The sequence below is a fragment of the Papaver somniferum genome, chromosome 7 (assembly GCF_003573695.1).
Source record: "Papaver somniferum cultivar HN1 chromosome 7, ASM357369v1, whole genome shotgun sequence".
NCBI lineage: Eukaryota > Viridiplantae > Streptophyta > Magnoliopsida > Ranunculales > Papaveraceae > Papaver > Papaver somniferum.
Window position 1 is genome coordinate 35130824 of NC_039364.1, and position 18771 is coordinate 35149594.

At 35.8% G+C, this 18771-nt stretch overlaps 1 long non-coding RNA gene across 10 annotated transcripts; it reads left to right on the forward strand.

Annotated features, from left to right (window-relative positions):
* Positions 1-5380: 5380 nt before the first annotated feature.
* Positions 5381-8565, forward strand: LOC113296959. 10 transcript variants are annotated; one of them, XR_003333225.1, is made up of 10 exons: positions 5381-6001; positions 6221-6299; positions 6429-6520; positions 6625-6703; positions 6811-6914; positions 7041-7116; positions 7255-7330; positions 7462-7562; positions 7650-7782; positions 8222-8565. It is a non-coding gene; the product is annotated as an uncharacterized LOC113296959 (long non-coding RNA). The 10 variants fall into 10 exon arrangements; XR_003333221.1 differs by having other exon boundaries at positions 5381-5746; positions 5990-6001; positions 7041-7330; XR_003333223.1 differs by having other exon boundaries at positions 6408-6520; positions 7041-7330.
* Positions 8566-18771: the final 10206 nt, after the last annotated feature.

The following is an 18771-nucleotide window of genomic DNA, read 5'->3' on the forward strand; positions in this document are numbered from 1 at the left end:
TCGAACTAACCGAACCTAATGGAAATGATGAACATGAAGAACAGTTTGGCTATTCCGCAAAAAAAAAATTCCCAACCGAACCTTAGTTCGGTTATGTCGCGAAAAAAATTTCCCAACCGAACCCTAATAGTTCGGTTAGTAGCAAAAAACATTTTCCAACCGAACCCTAATAGTTCGGCTAGTTGCAAAAATATTTCCCAACCGAACCTTAGTTCGGTTATTTCGCAAAGATATTTCCCAACATAATAACAGTCCGTTGACGTTGCAAAAAATATTTCCTAACCGAACTAAGGGTTCGGTAAAGTCGCAAAAAATATTTCCCAACCGAACCCTAATAGTTCGGTTAGTAGCAAAAAACATTTCCCAACCGAACATAATAGTTCGGTTAGTTGCAAAAAACATTTCCCAACCGAACATTAGTTCGGTTATTTCGCAAAATATTTCCCAACCGAACCATAGTTCAGTTACGTCGCGAAAAACATTTCCCAACCGAACTAAGGTTCGGTAACGTCGCAAAAAATATTTTCCAACCGAACCTTTGTTCAATTTTTTTAATTTAATCTTAATTTAATCTTGCAATAATCATTTAGTTTAGTTTCATTTTTTTTAGTTTAATTTTTTTTTTGATTTAATCTTGCACTAATTATGATAACCTAATGATACAACTAATCATTGCATTAACTTAATTGAAATGGATAATTTTGGTATTAATATAAATATTTAGATAAGGGGTGACCTAGATTTATTTCTAATGTCTTACCCAAAATAAAATAATGGTCCCAAAAAAAAGCTGGTACCCAAAAATCCGTTCTAAGGAAATTCCCAAAAGAATTTGTTGTTGAAAACCAATCAATATACTAGATACATCTTTTGGCAGACCAACCAGGTATTCTTCTTTTGGTGGTGAAGAGCCAGACACTGAAGATGAAAGCCCAATATTCACCCAAACTGAAGATGAAAGCCCAACATTCTAAATTAGTAAGCCAAGAGAAAAGACTACCAACAATTTTCACCCAAACTGAAGATGAAAGCCCAATATTCCTTCCTCAGCGAGATTCGATGAAGAGAGAAAATACAATCATAGACAATGAATAACCTAATGGAGGAGAAGAATGAATTGGAGATGGAATTTTCAAGGGATTGATGTTGATTTGCGTTTGGGGAAAAGGGTATAAGCTCTGAAAAACTCTGCTGCTGCTATGCGGCCGAGGGAATATTGTCCCTCCATCTCTTTCAGATTATATAAATTGAACGGTCGTGATATAAGAACGGTACAGATTATCAGATGAACGACTAATATAAATTGAAAACTTCGTTTCTCCCGCTTTACACTAAATACTACTACTTTGACTGATAAGTCAAATGCAATACCTCTGATCAGAATTTGAAACGATTGAGAGCCAAAGCGGTGGAAGTGAACCAGTAAAATGAGGGTTTTACCTAAATACCACCCACACTTTTCCTATGTACCACACGCAGTGTAAAAAATACTTTAATTGTAAACCTAATCCAAAGTGGGTGATAAAAACATGCCCTCTTCTCTGGCCATAATCGTAACTTTTAATCAGCAGTGAGCCACCATTAAACAACAAAATATAAAACCCATGGCCATGATCATCCTCCTAATGCACGCAGACAAAAATCCACCATCACATGGGTGTTCAAACCATCGATAACAGCCAAACATTCTCTTTCTGACCTTAACTTTTTCTCAGATTACTACTTGAACTGATGATAATTTGAACCAAAGTGAATCCCCAATTAGATCAAATTTCAATCTCGTCTTCCGCCGTAAATTGACCTAAATCTCCATTATTTATCCTCCTTTAGCAAATGGGATGTACCCAATTTCAGTCACCACCAGCAAATTCGAATCTATTTACATTCATGCCTAGCAACACTAACGCCATAAATCTATTTCCATTTATCAGTTTTTCTTTTCTGATCTTTTGAATATCGATCACGTATAAAAGCTACGGCGGTTGTTGTCGACGCCACCACCAACACCTTCAATTAACATCATTAAGATCTCAACCTTTTTAAGATTAATCTTAATCTTAGTTACAGACTTTAATTTTAGAGATTAAATGAGGTTTTATTTTTTATGTTTAGATTGATTAGGTTTCATTTGTTAATAGAGAAAATAAGTTTCAATCTAATCTTATTCACCGATATCAATTTCGAAATAATATTCCGTAAGTTTCATAAAATTTGTTGAGATCCATTGTAGTAACATACATTAATTTCTTTTTAATTCGATGGGTATAATACAAAATCTCTATGACTAAGATCCATGGAATATACAGAGAGGTGGTTGTTGTTAGTGTTAATGGTAATGATGGATATCTCTGTATTAATGGGGTAGCAGGGAAGAAGGGATGTTTTTATCGCTCACTTTAGATGAGGTATATAATTATTGTGTTTTTTGATTGTAGGTGGTACTTATGAAGAGTGTGGGTGGTATTTAGGTAAAACCTAAAATGAGTCTACTCTACTTTGTTTGTCTCGAAGTGAGATTTTTACATTGAATATTATGTGAAATTTTATTTTGACTGTTGGAGCGTGGTGCAAACGCCTAAGGGCAGTTCCTATGGCAATGGCCAAATTGAAGTTTTTGTTGAGCCAGGTGGATGGCCAAACACGTTTCTCCATTATGGAAAAAGAAGTTGGTGGTTGATCATCAAAGCCAGGTCAAAGAACAGTCGCCAGCATGTGTAGTATAAACCCGGCGTTGGAACCACAACCGCGGGTGTTTGAGGGTTAAACGCGGCGTGCTCTCTATGCACGCTGGCGTGTGAAGCAAAAACGTCAATGGATACTTTTTTAAAAATTCAAAATTCACTATTTTACCTCTATAAATTACCATCATCTTCAAACAATTCACTCACACCAAAATTCACTTCTCTTGAATTTTCTCTTCTAAATCTATTTCAATTTTTTAGTTTATTGTTGGTGAAATGGTTGAAAAGACGATCACACAACTTTTTTGAGATGCAAAACTTGAAGCTATTGTTTCTAAGATATGTGGGAGTTTTAAAAAGATTGAAAATTGTAATAGGGAAGTGCAAGTTTTTGAAGTTTCTCCAAGAAAATGTTCCGCTAAAAGGTAAAGAAGAGCTCCAGTTTTGAAAGTTAACAACAAAAAATTCAAAAACAAAGGCGAAGCTGTCAAAGAGCGCGTTGAATGAAAGATACGTCACATGAAGATTAACATGAGGCCAAAGATTGTGCTTGATTTTTATTGAAGTTGTTTAGTACTTATTATTATTGTCTAAGTTTATATCATGTAAAAGAATTGGCAGTAATATCAATGAATGAAAATATTTAGATTTTAAAATAGATTTTCACTTCAGATTAAGTGATATTTATTACAATTCAAACTTGCATTACATTTTAATAAACCACAACAATAACATCAAACTACATCAACGATTATTCTATGAAAAAAATATGCATTTCTTATAGTTATATCCTCTTCTTCAGTAAACTTGGGACCACGATTTCTAACAGACATTTCTGCAGAGTAAGAGAGATTAAGAGTTTTAGAAAGAAAGAAGAAGAAGAAGATGTGAATTTAGATATGGGAATAATGAATTTATAGGGCGAAAAAGAAATCGAGTCGTTGGAAATTTAGCCGTTGGCGGTTGTAGTAAAACCGCGCGGCTTTACTACAACCACCCGTTTGAATTACCAACGCCTTTTTTTTTGTTATAAATATAGTACTAGGTTTCATTCTCAACCAAACCAACATATTTCTTTCTTAAGCCAACAACATCCACCATGTTTTCTAAAGGAAAAACGAAGCAAATATTATGTGTCGAAACAAAAGAGGTTTGCCCATTATGTTTCATGGATAACCACAGTCTTATGCAATGACCTTGGATGTGTTCAAAGTGTCCGCGGGAAGGTTGTTCACGCATCAGAATGGTGATTGAATCACAACCGGAAAAACTCAGGTATTTACAATGTCAAGATCCCAACCGTCTAGAGGAACCACATATGCTAGATGATGCTATGAAGATTAAAGAAGAAGAGAAAAAGTTTGCAACACTCTGAAAAAACTTCAAAATTAAAGCCAAATTGAAGAAGAAGTTCATTTATTTATTACAAGCAAATACAGCCGAAGCCTAAAAAATATATTAGCTCATTTCTTGACTGAAAAAGCGGGGGTCTAACAACCACACCCAATATTTTGCTAAGCAATCTGTATGGACAAACTCCAATATACTTTCAAGAAAATCAACTAGATAGTCAGACTCAATCTTAAGAAAAATATATCCAAGATTTTTATCTCAATTTCTCAATTCAATCCGCAATCAAACAAATAGGAATTTGCGAGCCTGATTGAATGTAAGAAATAACTTGGACGGTATCAAAACCAATATCCAAGTGTCAATTAATTTAATCAATAACCAAAGGTTGAATTCACAATTGATTGAACTTATGCACAACCTGTGATATTTCAATTATACAGAAAATATAATGCAGAAAAGAAATACTCTAGTTATAGCTGATTGTGAAGTGGTTAAACCAAGAGTTGCAGCTGTGGACACATATCACAGGAAACACCTATACCATTTACTTATGTTGTGGATTTGCTGACATTTCATTTTGTGTAATTATTCTCATGCTTTGTGTAATGCCTTACTTTCTTGTGCTATCAGTTCAGTAAGGAAACTTGTTCCTTCTTTGTCAATAAGTACAAAACAAAATTGAAGATGTGGTGTTCGAATATATGTTGTTGCTTCTGTAAGTTGATTGGATTTCTTTTCCTTTTGTTTAATTCATTTTCTTTGTTTCAAGTGGTTTTCATTTTGATGATTTTGGTAGGGTTTTGGAGTTTATTGAATGGGTTTTACATAATAATCAGTAATCCCTATGTACGAAGTTGTAACACTAGTTTATTAGACTTGAATTAGTCTTGAATTTAGTTTATTAGACTCCAGAAACATTCTACTTTTAAAGGATTTCTTTGTTTTGATGGAGAAGCGGCAAACCAGCCGGACACTACACCAAATTCCTGGATTCGTAACAGCAGTTCGTAAAGGCTTATGGGCCGTTAGGAATTTCCCGTTACAAATGGCCGTTCAAAATATTCGTAACAGGTTCTATCCGTTACTAATGTTTTTAAAATTCGTATCAGGGTAAGCCTTTACGAAATTTTTTTAGGCGTGCCAGTCACACGCTTGGTCACACCAGGATGGTAACACCTTTAGAATTTGCGTGTGCCATTCACATGCGTGGCATTATGTTTCCACCCACGATGAGTTATACCAGAGGATAATTCCTCCCATGCGTGTGCCATTCACATGCGTGATTTTGAGGATATACCCTAGTGAAATCAAGGTGGAGTTTTCATTTTCATTTCTCTTTTCTTCTCTTCTGCTCCTGCCTCTCTTCTCTTTCTTTCAACAGATGAGTCGATGACATCATAACTGAAATCTCACAGAGATCTCTTTAATCATCGATCTATGTAAATGTTCATCGATCACTTCTATAAGTTTTTCGATTTTATGGTTTCTAAGTTTTTCAATCGTCTGGTTTTTCTTATCTTCACTCTCAACTGAAGATTTCAGTTCTTCAATCATCTGTTAAGCATCATCATCATAAATTTAGGTTTTCGATTTCAGTTTCATCATCATCAGTTTTAGGTTTTATCTAATTTTTATCTAACCATCTGATCTTTGAAGAAATGATCTTCAATCATCTGTTAAGCGAGTTTAGGGTTTCGATTTCGCAGATCTATGTAAGTTTTTATCATCTGTAAGATTTCAGTTTTTTTATCGATTTTGAGGTTTCAGTTTGGTTAATCAAATTTTAGGGGTTCAGTATTTCAATCGATTTTAGGGTTTATTGTTACTCGTTTTTGATTTTCAATTCTCTAACTTTCTCTCTATCTGCTTTCTTGAACTGCCGCTCCGTCGATGATATTATGAGGATTTGATTTGGGGGTTTTGTTGGGGTTTCACCAAATGGATGTAACTTTCAGGTGAATGAAATGGTAATGTATTTGTTGAAAAACAACTATTGATTATTTCGTTGTAACAGTGAAATTGGGAAATTCGTAGTTGATTTATTAAGAACCTAATTGTGTTAGATTCTTTAGTTTTGTTTTGTTGAATCTTGTATGTATCAAGTTTAAAGAAGAATTTTGAGGGTATTGTTTTGATAATGAATATCTTTTCTGATGTATTAAGTTTGTTGTGTATGCTTAATGTAGTCTGGACATCGAAGATGGCAGAGATGTTGATCTCAAAGGGTGTCCCAGAGCCAAGCTTCAACAACAATGCAATCTCATGGTATTGTGCTAATTTATTTTGTTGTTATTGATTTTTTATATTGTGCTTACTGTGTGCAGAAAAAGATAGGGTGTTACCATCATTCGAGTTTTCTTGCTGGCTAACTAGTTGCAGGAAAACTTGTTGCAGAGACTTGCTTATATTATTCTTGCATTCTCTTTTCCAAATTGTTCAACGTGCAGATGAAAGCAGGGATGAAGTCTTTCCATATATCTGAACAGGTAATCATTTCTTTGTGTCTTTGCAATCTGGATACATGCATTTACTGCTAGTTTTTCCTTGAATCTGCCATCTGAATTATGTACAATCTTCGTTTATGTTGTAGATTGTATTTTGGGAGTGGATATCAGCAACAATGTTAGGCATTGCCATAGAAAATTCGGTATATCATTGGTCAATTGAGGGTAAATACTATCTGTCTCTCTCGTAGTACTTTTATTTTCATAGTTAATTGGCTAGTGTAAGATTTGTTTGGTGTCGATAACATTTTCTGGTTGCATCTCATATACAGGTGAATCAGATCATGTAAAGATGTTTGATAGATTTCCTAATTAGCAAGTAATCAAATAATCAACTACAGATGTGATCCTTCTAGAATGGCACCCATCACATGAGGTATTTGAAGCTAGCTATCCAATGTTGCTTTCTTTCTAATTTTAGACCCAACTGGTTCCATGTGGGTCCTTTTTTATTCGTATACTAACTTACTTCAGCTTTTTCAATTCTAATTCTTGTTTACAGAACGCGCTACCTGTTAAAGTCAATATGCATCTTTTCACTGTGGAACATCAAGGAAGTCAATCACTGAAAGTGCATGGTGCATCATTTTGAGTCTTACAAAATTCCCTGGCTTCCTTGTATAGAAGATGGAAATGAAATCTTGAGTCTGAAGTAACTATATTTGTGGAATATCCTGACATGAAATAGTTTTGCTTTGTGTTTCTTTCAATTTCAGTCTCATCCTACTTTTATTTGTGTTTGCTGCTTATATGGTTGAAAAGCTAGCTCAAAATAAGCTTGTTTCAGAACCAGTAAGTAATAACAAGGTTATTTTCACTTTATCCTTACATTCGCCATATACATTTTTTTTTGTTTAATTATTTTGATTTTTTTTCCGTTGTATGTAAGAAAGCATGGTTTGAGATATTTAGCTTTTGTGCAGGTTTAACACTAATGCTTTTTGCTAGTGTTGGGTGGCTGAAGCTGGTGTCATATGCACATACAAACTACGATGTGCGAGCGCTTTCCAAGTCTAGGGACAAGGTAATTTTAACACCTTTCCTCTCAGACTTGTACTATGGAATATATAGGGATATTTCGTCTCACTCAGAACTTTTCTCTCTAGTGTAGTATATCAATCCAAGTGTCCAAGACTCTCAACATCTGAAGGGGGATCTCTTATATGCTGTAGAGAGGGTGTTGAAGCTATCAGTTCCGACTTAGTATGTGTGGCTCTGTATGTTTACTGTTTCTTCCACTTGTGGTATGACCTCTTCAGCTAATCTTGCATCTTATTCACCTTTTCTTGTTTGTGCATATCCTTGTGTCCTCCATGTTTAACCTGATATCCATATTTTCTTCAAACTGATGCTCCATCAGAATCTTGTACATAATATTTAGGTCAAAAAGCTATTCTCTACCCTGGTTAAATATACTCTGAGAAAAAACCTTTGTCATCTGAATAATTCCCTAATTCCTAAGGTCCAGAACCAGCTTGTACAAGTGAGTGTGTTTGATGTTGTTGTGAACAACCAGCTTGTACAAGTGAGCGTGTTTGAACTTTGTTGTTGTTGATGCTGTTAACTTGTTGGTCTGGCTAAAATAGTGTTTGCAGACTCTTTTTCATTGATCTTTTCAATATGATACAATTTTTAATCCTTGGCACCAGACTAACTTTGTTTCTCTTTTTTGAATTGGCTCAGGTACCAACTCACTTCCTCTAGGTGCAGGTTAGGCGAAATGTTTCAGATTCGAGAGCGAAAGACAGCAAAAGACTAAGCAAGAGAAGGCAGAGACTGTTATATGAGTTCTGTGCTTGTTTTATTCTTATATGCTCTTAGTTGTAAACAATTGTTGTATGTGCTTTATGCCGCACATAACTTAGGAATTCTCTGAAGTTTCTAAGCAGATGTTGTGTTCCTCAAAACTTAGGAATTCTGTTAAGTAGTTGTTGAAAGAATACAACAAGTTGTTGTTGACACCATCTATTCCCTTAGAAATTTGATACTTGACAAAAAAAAAAAGTTTGGTACTTAGATAAATTTCAGTTTTTTTGTTATATGAACCTGAGATGAATTGGATGAATGTGATTATGAATTGGATGAATGTTCTTATGCATAGATTGAAGAAATTGTTGTTGGCTGTGGTTATGAATGTATTGAATTTAGATTTCCGGCTTATTTCCGGCAGAAAAATTACTACCGGTCAGCCTTGACCAGGTCAAGGTTGACTGGCAGTAATATTTTTTCTATTACAAAAAAGTTCGTAACGTCTGTAACCTGTTACAACCTGCTGCGTAGTAACGGCTGTAAGATGTTACATCCTTCCACGTAGTAACGGCTAACGTTACGACAACGTTGTTGCAAAAAAAATCGTAATGGCGCTGAGTTGTTACCACGTGGCAACTTCGTAACGGCTTGCACCTGTTACGGGGGCCGTTACAACAGAAACTCGTAATGGCCACAAAGCCGTTACAAAATAAATGTAACACCCACTTTGCAACAGGCGAGGGCCGTTACAACCCGTTTTAGTATTTAATCTATATCATTGAAATTTGAAAGTTTTAGTTTTCACAATTTAGTGATAATCAAAATTTTCACTCCCTTATATTTCGTGAAAATTGTAATTATCCGAATTTTCACTCGAAAAATGGATGATAAAAAACTCTTTCACCCTAAAATCAGATGAAAAATAAAGTTTTCTAATAAATATGTCTGTAGCCGGCACCGTAATATTGAAGCACACAACAATTATCTATAGTAATCGGTCTACCGTTTGAGCTAAGATAACATTTTCACGATAATACACATATATTTTGAATGCAAAACAAAACTAGACCAATCAGTGAAATGAAGAGAGGAGGAACACATGATTTAGTTTTTGAACTGAATCTGATGACAAGGAAAAAACACTGATATGATACCGAAAAATGAACTTAGTGATCGTCGTTGGCGATACCCTAATTTCAATTGTACCGACCACGAAATGAAAAGAGAAAAACACACTGAAAAAGAAGAATCATATACGTATGAATATCTTTATCTATTCTATATCCTAGGCTGCTGGATCAAGGAACCTCATATTTATCCTTGCTGACTAAGCTGTAGTTACCATTACGTCTCAAGGATGTTATTCTGATCTCTTCCCCACCTCTTGGCTTTTTATCCTTCTTGATCCTACTGAGTAGATTGTGCTTGTGAATGCTTTAATAAAATTGAAGTTCTTAACAAAGCAAGCCGCAGCTATTCCAGTTACTGAAATTGGATTCCTACTTTGGTTAGTAATAGGTGCTGCCATTATCATGTCAGGAGCCATCTTTAGTTTTGCAGATTGAAAAGAAAAGTTGTGTGTGACCCGTTTTTTTCTATTCTCAACATGATTTTTATCAAACGAGATAAATCAAGCGAACAAAAACGTAATGAATCGTGAACAGGGTGCAAAAAAACAATAGATCAACGATGGACAGTAAATTGAGAATAAGCCAAAAAAGGGGGAAAAAACTAATTTTTTCGTTCAATATTTACCTTAAAACTCGGATCTAAACTGTAGGAAGCTTATACTTCGGTGTTCATATTTTGGTTAATCTCGATCATCTCATCTCAAATCTAAAATAACGCCCATAACTAATGATGATTGACCGATTACTAATGAGATCACATTTAAAAGAGTTAATTATTAATGTCCATAATTAATAAAGGTTATACTAGTCCATCTGAAAATATGAGATTTTTAAATTTAATCTTAAATTATTATCTTAACCGTAGATCATATCTTCTTGGGCAACAAATATATGCCATTTTAATGACAGGTTTTTAAAAGAGAGAGGAGCCAAATTTGGATTCCTCAGAAATTTCCAGAATAATCATTACTAATAAATCAACAAATATCTCTTCTCTTGCTCCATAAATATCACAGCCCCATTCTCTCATTTCTTTCGGCCTTCACACAACAAAAAATAACAAAGTTTCAAGCTAGGGTTTCTGAATCTCCACCCACCTGTTGGGATCCTAGTCCCACATTGGTTAGATGGGGCTTAATTGGTAGTTTATAAGTCAATGGGTTCCCTCTTCTAGTCAACCGGTTTTTGAGTTGAGTTCTACCCATGGGCTTATGACGAGTTTAGGGTTGGTACCCTAACAATTGGTATCAGAGCCAACCACCACGACTCATGCCCGCTCCACGGAAGGGGTGACCTATAGGCAAGATTAATGTGTTGGGGCACCTATGTAAGGGCGTAGTTGTCACCTGCATTGAATACTGATAAGGGAGTGAAGCCGCCATAAGAGAAATGGCTACCTTCGGGTCAATGTCGATAGAGTGGCCAACGAGAACGTTGGGTCTGGAAGCGTGGTGCAATGTTGGGATCCTAGTCCCACATTGGTTAGATGGGGCTTAATTGGTAGTTTATAAGTCAATGGGTTCCCTCTTCTAGTCAACCGGTTTTCGAGTTGAGTTCTACCCATGGGCTTATGACGAGTTTATGGTTGGTACCCTAACACCACCACTCTAATGGCTTCAAAAATCCATATCTTCAGAAAGTCAGGTATATACATTTTTTCAAGACTGTGCAATGAAATATCTTATTTTCTAATTATTATTATTTTCTAAACATTAATTTTGAATGATGGTGTGTTTGATTCTGCAGCTATGAAAGCTGGAAACCCTGGTAAATATTACATCAATCCGTCTGAAAAATTGATGGGCAAAGCATCTGAATGGAGAGTTGTAGAACATGAAGATGCCATTGAGATGATTTTCAACCTGGATGCTTTTGGGGATAATACTTTTTTTGTCAAAAGATACAACTATCAGGTTATTGGTGATTGTGAAAACAAGGATGACCACTATAGTTACATAGTCAATAACGATTTTCTGAATGATAAGGAAGCCAATCGTGAGATGAAAAATAGCGTTTCAAAGATTTACTATCCCAAAATCAAACCGAAAGAAATAATGTTATTGGAGTTCAGGCTGAGAAGTACTAGTACTAGTAGTAACAGAAATGGAAGGTAGGTGGGTTCTCTTGATTTTTATGAAAATTTCTTCCTAGTTTTTTTTAGAGTTTCTGCTTTTAATTTCTAAGGGGTTTTAAGCGTAGTTATGTTTAGATTGGTATATTGATCATCAGTGGGCTTGTTAGAGCATAGCTCGGTCAACCTCGCATGCGTTGCTATCTCAAGCATGTTTGTCAATGTTAGTGATCAAAACTATAAGTCTTGATTTCTAGCCTACATAGTTAAGTCTCAGACTAGGATAGAAAAGTGTAGTTGAGCTCACGGACTTCATGGCGATTCATCATACAACGACGAAGATCTATACAAGGAACCGTGAAACTTCATCAACAAAAAGGTATGTGGAGACTTGAACTCATCTATCACTCAAAAAAATATCTCTTTTATCTCCTACTTCTTATGAGACAAAAGTCGTATGATATATAGACTAGATCATACACATTTGACATTTCGATCTGAGCATTCATTGCTTATCTTTTATCTCGAAATCGTGTGTTGGTAAAGCGTTTCGCTTTGATCAAGTTTATCTTCACCTAGTGACGAAAGTCATGAAAAGTTTTAATCACTTTAAGAATTGCTCTGAGGTGAATCGGTCTGTGAATAACGGCTACATAGCGTCCTCTGAGAATGTCTCAATGATTGAAATGAGAGTCTAGATTACATAACCATGTATTCCTTGAACCGAAGTTCTCGAACTTTGTTGATCAAGAGAAATCGGGAGGATTGTGGAATTGGCTTGCCAAGTCCGTGAACTGTCGGAAGTTCTCGACAAAGAATTTCTGCTGGGATTTTCCAAAACTCGTTTGTGTGTTAAGTCCGCGAACCCAGTCCGCGAACTAGCGGAAGTTCTCTTCCCGAGAATTTCTGCTGAGTTTGGAAAACTCAACCGATTAACTTAATTCCGCGAACTTGTTTGTGAACTTAAGAGGTTATGATCTAAAGATGTGCTCTGAACATGAAACATTAAATTACTAAGGAATGCTTTATGCAAATGAGCCGATTCAATCGAATCGAATCATCTTTGTTTCAATTGTGTCTTGTGTAGTTACATAAGATCTCATAGCAATTGAACAACTCTTTAATTAGTTCATTTGAGTCAATTGAACTAGTTATGGTGAAGAAGAACAAGGTTAATATGAAATGCTCATATGGTTAACCTCTTTGGGTTACTATGTTGAACCAACATACACGTACACGTTTGGGCATGGTTTTCACTAACCCAGTAAACGTCTACCCGAGTGTGTATCACAAGCTAAGTTTTCGATCTAACGGTTGATAAATATTAGCTTGAATCTAAATCAAGTTTTCATCTAACGGTGAATAAGGATTGCTTTGTAACTAAGGCAAAACCCTGACTTGAAGGCTATATAAAGGAGACATCTAGCATTGTGCAGAATTAATCCCCACACGTCTGTATGCTACTAGTGCGCCCGCTAGAGTCGATCTCCATTAACTTTTGATTTTCTTATTTCTAAAATCAGGTTAACGACTTAAAGACTTCATTGGGATTGTGAAGCCAGACCGATACTACTTTATCGTAGTTGTGTGATCTGATCTTGCATCTTCTATCGTACGAGTACAATCGATTGATTGGCTTGAGATCGTGAGAGTTCTCCGATAGGCAAGATAAAGAAGTCACAAACATCTTCGTCTCACTGTTTGTGATTCCTCGAAAATCGGCTTGTGTAGTCAGGAAGGATTGTAGAGAGGTGATTGATTAATCTAGGTTGTTCTTCGGGAATATAAGACCGGATTATCAATTGGTTCCTGTTACCTTGATTTTATATCTAAAGGCGGAACAAAACCTAGGGTTTATCTTTGGGAGACAGATTTATCCTCTTATAGACTTTTCTGTGTGAGACAGGTCTGTTTATTATCAAGTATGTGATTTTGGGTTCCAGCAACTCTTGGTTGTGGGTGAGATCAGCTAACGGAATCAAGTGCGCAGTATCCTGCTGGGATCAGAGACATAGGAGTACAATTGTACCTTGGATCGGTGGGAGACTGATTGGGGTTCAACTATAGTCCAGTCCGAAGTTAGTTTGCAGTAGGATAGTATTTGTAGCGGCTTAATACAGTGTGTATTCAATCTGGACTTGGTCCCGGGGTTTTTCTGCATTTGCAGTTTCCTCGTTAACAAAATTTCTGGTGTCTGTGTTATTTCTTTTTCGCATTATATTTTATATAATTGAAATAATACAGGTTGTGCGTTCGTGATCATCAATTGGAAATCCAACCTTTGGTTGTTGATTGATATTGATTGATCCTTGGATATTGGTCTTTGGTACCGTCCAAGTATTCCTTGTATTTGATAAAGACTCGCTATTGTTTTTAGCTTGAGTAAAAATCAAATCAAGAGAGAGATATTAACTCCTTGAGATACTTTTATCTAGATTGAGTCTGACTGTCTAGTTGATTCTCTAGCAAAGTATTTCGGAGTTAGACCATACAGATTGCTAATCGAAATATTGGGTGGTGTTGTTAGACCCCCGCTTTTTCAGGGCTTAATGATGAATATTAAAATCTGATGTAATCCTTCAATTTCTGCAGTGAATTAGAAAGAGTCTCATGGAAAGAAATCATTAGTAATAGTGTTACTGTTGCCCATCGAAATACAGAGATCAGTTGGCAAAAAATTTAGATCAAGATGTTTTTGTTGTGTAACACTCTTATCCACCATGAGCACCACTTCAGGTTCTGAATCCGGCAATTTGGTTGCTCCTCTGGTTGATTTATTAAGCTCGTCATTTCTACAAGTACTGTTTGCTGTTAATGTTAAACCAGTAGTTGCTAATACCCCCTCTCCCTAGTCCCTAGACCCTTCTGATTTTTTTTTCATAAGTATTAAAGCATGTTATATGTGTTAGGAGATAACTGTTTTGTGGCTGACTTGCTGCTAGTCATGGGTTCGATTGATGTGGTATCTTTCCCATGTGAAATCTAATAATGAAGAATGAGGGCATTATCGAAGTACCTTCTAGGTAATAGGGGCAATAAACTCATGGAGGTCATAGAGAACTTAGTTTTGAGCATGGTTTTTGTCCTCATTTTTGTTTTGATGAAAAAGCTTAACGGCAATCTCAAGTCTCAACTCTCAAGATATGAATGAATTTCACACTAAAATCTGGTTTTTGCTTCCTTGACATCTCCTAGCTAATCTGCTTTTTTGCTGACTTGACCCTAAGCTAAGGTCCCTACGAACTTTGTAATTAACTGTAATAACCACTACCCTCGTAATTAATTAACTCAACAATTATCAACTCTCTTCTTCTATGAATATCTCCACCCCCAATTATCTCATTTCCACACTGTAGGATCAGAATCTCGCATGACAATGTTTCAGCGAAATTATCAATGACACAGCACAACAGCGTCGCAGAACAATTTCAGAAATAATAAAATAAATGACGTCAGTTAAGATCACGAGAAATATATGATAGTCCTGCGAAAATTAGAGAGTTTGCGAAATTAACATTTGTAAGGTTGCGAGAATGTCACAGACCATACCCGAAAATAAAGGACAGATTAGCTGTCATCCACTATGTATTTCCTTATAAATAGTCGTTCGAGTTGTAAAGAGAGAGAGAGAGAGATCTTTTTTGAGTAAGAAACAAGTAAATAGGAGAGAGAAAGTCTAGATCAGAGATCATTCTTGATTTCTTTATCTTTTCTTGTAAGAACATTCAAAGATTGATCAATAAAATTAAGAGTGTAAACCTAAAAATGAGTTGATTAATAATGAAATCATATGAGGGGTGTAGTGTGGGATTTCCTGCAGCTACATAATGGCGCTAGAAACATGGAGGTGTTGAAGATTATTCTAGAAAAAGCTGAAGATTGATATTGAGATTTGTGAAAATTTAGAGTGATTGATTAAGAATTTTCCATAATTTCTTGCAATATTGTTAACATTGAAGAAATGGCTAGAAGAAGAAATATATCCGAACAAACGACTACTGTTAGAAGAAGCAAAAGAATTGCTGGAAGAGAAAGAAGTGAAATGGGAGAATCTACTAGAATGAGAAGTAATAGAGAAAATCAAATTCAACCACCAATTCAACAAACACTAGTTCAAGGAAGGAATACAGATTATGATAGAGTGAGCATACACACTTGGCAATCAAATTCGGCAGAAGAAGTAGAAGAAGATAAACAAAACAGAAATTATAGACGGGAAGAGAGAAATCAAGAAGCAGATGAAGGAATAATTCATGGAGATGAGGAAATCGGAGCATTAGAAACGATGAGACGAAGAATACATGAAGAAAGAAGAGCCGAGGCAGAAGAACGTGCAAATTTAACAAGGCAAAATCACGAATTAAGGATGGAGAATATAAGACTACAGAATAGAAGATCGAGAAGTATTACAAAATCATATTCAAGATCGACTAGAAGAGAAATGAGGTGAAACTCACCCACAATCAATGTTGAAAACAATATTCAAGAAGAAATATCAAATCCTAATGAAGAATATCGCGAAAATAGAGAAAGAGCTGATGATCGTTATGTTCCAAAAAATGAAACTTTTGATGATGGGAAAAATGGTGGAAATCAAGAGAACGAACAACATCAGGGAAGAAGAATGTTACATGTGAGAGAAACTCAAAGAAATCAACAGACAATTGAAGAAGAAATTGAAAGACATTATGTTGAACAAGCACGTTTAATCTGCGAACGTGAAAGATTGAGAGCGGAAATGGAAGAACAAGAGCTTCAGAAGACAATTCTCCAGAACAATCATGACAATCGAGAAAGAAGGCATACACAAAGCCGGAATAACGGTAATCTCAATGAGGAGTATGATAGAGTAAGGAGAATGGCTAAAAGACAGCGAATTGAATTGATAAGAAATGAACAAAATCATGGAGGGGAAAATGAAAGGCATCATCATATGCGAATTCAAGATAGAGATGAGGAAGAGAATCGCAGAAGAAGACGATATGAGGATAATGAAGAAGAAATGCAAAATTTCGAGAGAGCAGATAGACATGAACGCAGAAGAAGAGAGGCGAAATTAAAGAGACCAATGGATCAAGATTCGGGTGTAAATAAACAAATCTTGAAAGAATTAGAAGAAATGAGAGTAATGCTAAATAATAGAGGAGAAGTAGGTAGAAGACAATTGGATGAAGCAATAGAAGAAGCTGCGAAAACTCCATTTACAAGGGAAGTACAATTAGGAGGAATACCACTGACATGCAATTTTCCCGCATTAACCAGCATTTTTGATGGAACAACTTGTGCAATTCAACACATTAAAGCTTATGTGAGGTGCATGTTACAATGGGAAAATCATGATGCCGTATTGTGCAAATATTTCGCATCCAGCTTAACAGGAGAAGCGTTAAAATGGTTTGAAGGTCTACCAAAGAACACAATAACCTCCTTCAATCATTTGCAGACTACATTCTTGGGGGCATATATAAGTAATAATTCCTCGCGACCTGGTGTAGAAGATGTGTTTGGATTAAAACAAAGGATTGGCGAAAGTTTGAAACACCTGACTAAAAGATGCAGAACTATGTGTAGCGAAATGGATGGCCGTGTAGATGAGAGATATCTTATATTATCATTTATCAATGCTATGTTTGCAACAAACCTATTGTATGTCCAAATTTTCAGAGTCAAGAATACGATCACAATGACTGAATTGCGAGAACTTCAAGAAGAATACATTGCTCTAGAGGAAAGGCAAAATGAAATGGAATCATATCCAGTTGCGAACACCAGCTCACAAACAACGAATGCAAGCTTATTACCCAAGCTAATAAACACAGTGGCGAATACTTCGCCAGTACAACAAGAGAAGGTGACAAGTAACAATCAACAGAAACTGGTAGCTATGGGAAGCCGAGATCAAGAAGAGTATGAAAGAGAAAGAAATTTCTACAATCGTGGAGGAAATAACAAGATTCAAAGACTCGATCAACCGCAAGAAACTTATGGAGGTCAAAGACAAAACTATAATAGAGGACAAGGAGGTCACGAGGTAGTATGGGAATAAATCAAGATGCCACCTCTAAATGCAAGTGTGGGGAAGATATGGGAAGCTATAATCTTGATGGAGAACATACCAACACCATGGAACATGGGAACGGAACCACCTCCAAACCACAGAAGTCATGAGTTTTGTTATTATCATCATTTTCATGGACATACCACAAATGATTGCATAAATGTAAAAAGAATTATTTTGAGAATGATAGATCAAGGAAAACTAAACGACTTTCTGGTAGGGCATCCACAATATCAACCACTTCCACCACCACCAAAACATCACAAAGTGAATACGATGAAAAAGAAAGAAACATTCTTCATAGAAGTTGGTGCAAAAGCAAAAAATCTATTCTGTCACTCTATCGTACATTCAAATAAGACAATTGAAGATTTTCATGATAATGTTTTGAGTAGAGTATTCGCAAGAGATAATTATGGAAGAGAAATTATGAATATTACGAAAATCTCGCCACTAGAGGAATGGCAGAAACAGATCATTTCTTTTACCGCAGAAGAAAATCCCGAAGGAGAAGAGGTGCATGACAATCCATTGGTAGTAAAATTAGAAATTAATCCAAAACCGAAAGAAGATGAGGATGATGAAGCTGAAGATTCACGGGAAATCAATAGATTCTAATCGATACTGGAAGCTCTGTGAACATCTTATTTTATCATACTTATAAAACCATGGGTGGAAGAGATGATGATCTTATACCATCAACATATAAGATATATGGTTTTAATGGTACTGCTAACAAGCTTAAAGGGGAGGTTACTATGTGAATTCCATTGAAGGGAATATCTTCTGAAATCTTATTCTGTGTCGTTGATGTAGAATCACCCTACAATGCGTTAATTGGTCGATTGGCTACATGGGATTCTAGGTGTAGCTTCAACTTTCCACCAGTGCATCAAATTCCCTCACCCCAATGGTTTAGGAATCATAAAGGGAGATTGGGTTGAAGGAAATAGGTGTTATGAAACTGAGATAGAATCTTGCGAAGGATGAGAAAACAAGAAGGAAAACTGGCGACACAAAATCAAAGATACACAAAGAAGTGAGAGGTTGATGGTAGATGCAATCGAAAGGAAAGGAGAAGAGATGTTGCGAAACTAATTCTAGCTCAGAATAAAAATAATGAACATACTACTATTAAGGAAGCAGTAGCAGAAAATAATAAAGAAGCAGAGGATGACAAAGGTAGTAAAAACAAGAAATGTATGAATGATTAAGTTGTAGCGAT